At 59.1% G+C, this 6,647-nt stretch overlaps 1 pseudogene; it reads right to left on the bottom strand.

Moving 5' to 3' along the window:
- Nucleotides 1–4,327: 4,327 nt before the first annotated feature.
- On the bottom strand, nucleotides 4,328–4,479 carry LOC138294406 (5.8S ribosomal RNA; annotated as a pseudogene).
- Nucleotides 4,480–6,647: the final 2,168 nt, after the last annotated feature.

Here is a 6,647-nt window from a genome sequence, read left to right on the forward strand (position 1 = left end):
CAGCCCTAAGGCAGGGTGCACTATACCATAGGTGAGGGTATAGGTGCATGAGCACTATGCCCCTACAGTGTCTAAGCAAAACCTTAGACATTGTAAGTGCAGGGTAGCCATAAGAGTATATGGTCTGGGAGTCTGTCATACACGAACTCCACAGCACCATAATGGCTACACTGAAAACTGGAAAGTTTGGTATCAAACTTCTCAGCACAATAAATGCACACTGATGCCAGTGTACATTTTATTGTGAAATACACCCCAGAGGGCATCTTAGAGATGCCCCCTGAAAACATACCCAACTTCTAGTGTGGCCTGACTAGTTTTGCCAGCCTGCCACACACCAGACATGTTGCTGGCCACATGGGGAGAGTGCCTTTGTCACTCTGTGGCTAGTAACAAAGCCTGTACTGGATGGAGGTGCTTCTCACCTCCCCCTGCAGGAACTGTAACACCTGGCGGTGAGCCTCAAAGGCTCACCCCCTTTTTTACAGTACCACAGGGCATCCCAGCTAGTGGAGATGCCCGCCCCTCCGGCCACTGCCCCCACTTTTGGCGGCAAGGCTGGAGGAGATAATGAGGAAAACAAGGATGAGTCACCCCATTGGCTACTGCCCTCCCAGACCTAAACACACCCCTAAATTCAGTATTTAGGGGCTCCTAGAACCAAGGAAGATAGATTCCTGCAACCTAAAGAACAAGAAGGAACTTCTGACCTGAAGCCCTGCAGTGATGACAGAGATGACAACTGACTTGGCCCCAGCCCCACCTGCCTGTCTCCCTACTTCAAAGAAAACTGCAACGGCAACGCACCCAACAGGGTCCCGCGACCTCTGAAGCCTCAGAGGACTACCCTGTATCTAAAAGGACCAAGAAGCTCCCAAGAACAGCGGCCCTGTTCAACAAACTGCAACTTTATGCAACTTTTAAAGACCACACGTTTCCCGCCGGAAGCGTGAGACTTTCCACTCTGCACCCGATGCCCCCGGCTCGACCTGCGGAAAACTAACACTACAGGGAGGAGTCCCCGGCGACTGCGAGCCTGTGAGTAGCCAGAGTTGATCCCCCTGAGCCCCCACAGCGACGCCTGCAGAGGAAATCCAGATGCTCCCCCTGACCGCGACTGCCTGTAACAAGGAACCTGACGCCTGGAACCAGCACTGCACCCGCCGCCCCCAGGACCTGAAGGGACCGAACTCCAGTACAGGAGCGACCCCCAGGCGACCGTGCTTAAGAGAGTCATAGTTACTCCTGCCGTTTACCCGCGCTTCATTGAATTTCTTCATTTTGACATTCAGAGCACTGGGCAGAAATCACATCGTGTCAACACCCGCCTCGGGCCTTCGCAATGCTTTGTTTTAATTAAACAGTCGGATTCCCCTGGTCCGCACCAGTTCTAAGTCAGCTGCTAGGCGCCGGCCGAGGCAGAACGCCGGCCCGCACCCCGGGAGGGGCACGGGGAGAGGCGACCACCGCAGCTGGGGCGATCCACAGGAAGGGCCCAGCTCGCGTCCAGAGTCTCCTCTGCCCCGGGGGACGACGCCTCGTCCAGCCGCGGTGCGTGCCCAGCCCCGCTTCGCGCCCCACCCCAACCGACCCAGCCCTTAGAGCCAATCCTTATCCCTCAGTTACGGATCTGACTTGCCGATTTCCCTTACCTACATTGTTCCAACATGCCAGAGGCTGTTCACCTTGGAGACCTGCTGCAGATATGAGTACGGCCCGGCGCGAGATTTACACCATCTCCCCCGGATTTTCAAGGACCAGTGAGAGCTCACCAGACGCCGCCGGAACCGCAACGCTTTCCAAGGCTCGGGCCCCTCTCTCGGGGCGAACCCATTCCTGGGGGCCCTGCCCTTCACAAAGAAAAGAGAACTCTCCCCGGGGCTCCTGCCGGCTTCTCCGGGATCATTTGCGTTACCACACTGGACGCCGTGAGGGCGCACGTCTCCGCCACTCCGGGTTTGGGGATCGGAACCCGACTCCCTTTCGATCGGGTGAGGGCAACGGAGGCCATCGCCCGTCCCTTCCGAACGGCACTCGCTCATCTCTTAGGACCGACTGACCCATGTTCCACTGCTGTTCACATGGAACCTTTCTCCACTACGGCCTTCAAAGTTCTCGTTTGAATATTTGCTACTACCACCAAGATCTGCACCTGCGGCGGCTCCACCCGGGCCCTCGCCCCGGGCCTCCGTGCACACCGCAGCGGCCCTCCTACTCATCTCGGCTTAGCCCCCGCGGTTCTCAGCGCCGGCGACACCCGGGTATGGGCCCGATGCTCCAGCGCCATCAATTTTCAGGGCTAGTTGATTTGGCAGGTAAATTGTTACACACTCCTTAGCATATTCTGACTTCCATGGCCACCGTCCTGCTGTCTATATCAACCAACACCTTTTCTGGGGTCTGATGAGCGTCGGCATCGGGCGCCTTAACCCGGCGTTCGGTTCATCCCGAAGCGCCAGTTCTGCTTAACAAAAGTGGCCCACTAGGCAATTGCATTCCATGCCCGGCTCCACACCAGCGAGCCGGGCTTCTTACCCATTTAAAGTTTGAGAATAGGTTGAGATCGTTTTGGCCCCAAGACCTCTAATCATTCGCTTTACCAGATAAAACTGGGGTTTCCGAGCGCCATCTATCCTGAGGGAAACATCGGAGGGAACCAGCTACTAGATGGTTCAATTAGTCTTTCGCCCCTATACCCAGGTAGGACGACCGATTTGCACGTCAGGACCGCTATGGACCTCCACCAGAGTTTCCTCTGGATTCGCCCTGCCCAGGCATAGTTCACCATCTTTCGGGTGCTATCACACACGCTCATGCTCCACCTCCCCGACAGAGCGGGCGAGATGGGCCGGTGGTGCGCCCGCCGCTGGGTTTGTTGCGGAATCCCACCTCAGCGGTCGCGCGCCAGCCCTCACCTTCATTGCGCCACAAGGTTTCGCCCGGCCCTCCGACTCGCGCACGTGTTAGACTCCTTGGTCCGTGTTTAAAGATGGGTCAGGTGGGTAACCGACATCGCCGCAGACCTCTGGCGCCCGGTGTGGGTCTCCCCGCCCGGCAGCGCGGTCGGGGCGCACTGAGCACAGTCCGCCCCAGTCGAACAGTCGCACCAGGAGCAGGGGGCCCCATCCCTCTTCCCTGCCCCGGCACACCCCGAGGGGCGGCCAGGGGCGGTTGCCGGGCAGGGCGCGTAGGCGGTCAAATCTCCCTCGGCCCCGCAACACGACGAAGCTGCTGCCAGGGGGGCTGTAACACTCTCCGTCGGAGCGGAGAGCCACCTGCCACCCTGAAGCCTTCCCAGCTGACCCAGAGCCGGTCGCGGCGCACCGCAGCGGAGGAAATGCGCCCTGTGGGGGCCAGGCGCGCCTGGGCGGTGGTCCCTCGGAGGGGATCCACCGTCACGGCCGGCTGACCTTCCCACCATGTTGAATCCTCTGGGCGGACTGCACGGACCCCACCCGTTTACCTCTCGACGGTTTCACACCCTCTTGAACTCTCTCTCCAAAGTTTTTTTCAACTTTCCCTTACGGTACTTGTTGGCTATCGGTCTCGCGCCCGTATTTAGCCTTAGATGGAGTTTACCACCCGCTTTGGGCTACATTTCCAAGCAACCCGACTCCGAGAAGACCCGATCCCGGTGCTCCGGGGGCCGCTACCGGCCTAACACCGTCCGCGGGGTGAGCCTCGATCAGAAGGCCTTGGGGCCCCTGAGCGACGCCGGAGAGTCGGTCTTCTGTACGCCACATTTCCCGCACTCACCGCCGGGCGGAGATTCGGTGCTGGGCTCTTCCCTCGCCTTTACAGGGGGAATCCTGGTTAGTTTCTTTTCCTCCGCTTAGTAATATGCTTAAATTCAGCAGGTCGCCACGTCTGATCTGAGGTCATAGTCGGATGCCGAAGCAGCGGGGGCACAAGCCGGGACCACCGTCCCCTGGGCTGCAGGGGACGGGGGAGCCGCAGCCAGCACGCACTTTTATTATTTTTTCCCCCCCGATCGGAGCCCGAGGCCAGCGCATGGCCCTCCGCCGCCCCGCAGGGGGGACCGGCCGTGGAGGTGGGCGCCCGAGGCAGTGCGCGTGGGCAGCCGTGGGACACCACAGACAGCCATGCTCAGCACGCAGCCAGGTGGCCCGGGACGGGCCCGGGGCGGAACAGCGAGCCTGCCCACCCTCCCACCGAGGAAGGGTGGCGAGGCTGGGCGCGCTGGCAGGCGTACCTCCGCGGCGGGACCCGGGGGCGGGAGGGTTGGGATCCTGCTGCTGGCGATCGGGGGTGGTCTGACCTTGGAGTTGGGGGGACGAAGGGAGCATAGCTACCCTGCGACGGCCCCTGCCACGCCCCGGGAAAAGCCCCGGCGGAACCAGGGGCCGCAAGGTGCATTTGAAGTGTCGATGATCACTGTGTCCTACAATTCACGCTAATTCTTGCAGCTGGCTGCATTCTTCATCGACGCGCGAGCCGAGTGATCCACCTCCAAGAGTCACAGGCAACATTTCCCCTCTTGAGAGTCAGCCTCCACGATTCCAAGAACGTTTCCAGGCACTCGGCCCGGGAGCCTCCCTCCACGGGCGAGGGGTGTTCCCGGAGCGGCTCGGCCCGGGCAGCCCCGCCGCCGCTGTTCCCTCCCGGAGGACTGGGAGGAGCCGTGCGAGTCTTCAAACACTCGGCCCGGCCGCACGGGACAGGGACGGGTCAGGGTACCTGGCAACGAGGGGGGTCTCTCCCCACCTGCACGCCGGCCGGCCTCCATGGGGTCTCGACCCCTGCGGGTCGAGAGTCTCCAGGCTCAAGGCGGGCGGCACGAGCTGTGCCAGCCGGCTGGGACTAGCCCACCCCCTGCCCTGGTCGGAAGGAGCCGTGGTTCCTTCGCGGGTCTGGACATCGGGCACGGGAGCGCCCAGGCGGCAGGACGTTCTGGGGTTGGGGGTGGTCCCAGCCAAGGGAGGCACTTCGATTCGGTTTTCCCTCCCAGGGTCGTGCCGGGTGGGCGTGGGTTACGTCTCGGGAGGGGCTTTTTCCGCCTTGCCGCTCCCGGAGGCTCCGGAGCCGGGAAGGCACGCGCTCCTTCGTCCCTCCCGCTTGAGAGGGTCGGTCCTCCTGGCCGGAGGAGCCCACCCGGCACCCGGTCCTCTCTCCCGGGCTCCCCGGCAGCCGCTGACCGCTCTGCCAGCCAGGGATGCGCCAGGGTGAGGGCCGGGCCCTGTGCCTACGGGTGTTGCGTTCTGGGAGGCAGCCGAGGGCTTTAGGGCTGGCACCCTGGGTTGCTCGGTCCGCTCCGCCGTTAATGATCCTTCCGCAGGTTCACCTACGGAAACCTTGTTACGACTTTTATTTCCTCTAGATAGTCAAGTTTGATTGTTGTAGGAAGTTGGCTCTGTATGTACTATTTCAAAGTAAGAAATTGCATTCACAGAGTCCAAGGGTTCCCCTTGGAGGTAAGATAATGGCAAAAAGAGATAATTCTAATGTTCTATTTTGTGGTAGTGTGGTCGAGCAGTAGGCTTATCAGAGGGTAGTGTTAAGCATTTGTTGTGCAAACACAGGCAATAAATGAGGAAGACACACTCAAAGACAATTCCAGGCCAATCGGTTTTTATATCGAAAAATATATTTTCTTAGTTTATTTTAAGAACCATAGGTTCAAGATTTACAAACAATACTTTAAATGAAAGGTATTTCACTCAGGTATCTTAGGAACTTCGAATTATCACAATAGCATGTACAGTGTTGGCAAGAAATGGCAATAAGCTATTTTAAAAATGGACACAATGCAAAAATCAACAGTTCCTGGGGGAGGTAAGTATTTGTTAGTTTCACAGGTAAGTAAAGCACTTACAGGGTTCAAAGTTGGGTCCAAGGTAGCCCACCGTTGGGGGTTCAAGGCAAACCCAAAGTTACCACAACAGCAGCTCAAGGCCGGTCAGGTGCAGGGGTCAAAGTGGTGCCCAAAACACACAGGCTTCAATGGAAATAGGGGTGCCCCGGTTCCAGTCTGCCAGCAGGTAAATATCTGCGTCTTCGGAGGGCAAACCAGGGGTGTTTTGTAGGGCACTGGGGGACACAAGCAGGCACAGAAAGTAAACCCTCAGCGGCACAGGGGCGGCCGGGTGCAGAGTGCAAACAGGTGTCGGGTTTGCAATAGGATTCAAAGTGGAGACCCGGGAGTCTCTTCAACTATGTAGGCAGGCAAAGGGGGGTTTCCTCTGGGTAGCCACCACCTGGGCTAGGAAGAGGGCCGCCTGGGGGTCGCTCCTGCACTGGACTTCGGTTCCTTCAGGTCCTGGGGGCTGCAGGTGCAGTGTGTCTTCCAGAAGTCGGGTTCCTAGAAACAGGCAGTCGCGGTCAGGGGGAGCCTCTGGATTCCCTCTGCAGGCGTCGCTGTGAGCGCTCAGGGGGGTCAACTCTGGCTACTCACGGGCTTGCAGTCGTCGAGGAGTCCTCCCTGTAGAGTTAGTTTTCCGCAGGTCGAGCCGGGGGCGTCGGGTGCAGAGTGGAAAGTCTCACGCTTCCGGGAGGAAACGTGTGGTCTTTAAAAGTTGCTTCTTTGTTGCAAAGTTGCAGGTTTGTTGAACAGGTCCGCTGTCCTCTGGAGTTTCTTGGTCCTTTTAGATGCAGGGTAGTCCTCTGAGGCTTCAGAGGTCGCTGGACCC

Source organism: Pleurodeles waltl, chromosome 4_2 (assembly GCF_031143425.1).
Source record: "Pleurodeles waltl isolate 20211129_DDA chromosome 4_2, aPleWal1.hap1.20221129, whole genome shotgun sequence".
Lineage (NCBI taxonomy): Eukaryota > Metazoa > Chordata > Amphibia > Caudata > Salamandridae > Pleurodeles > Pleurodeles waltl.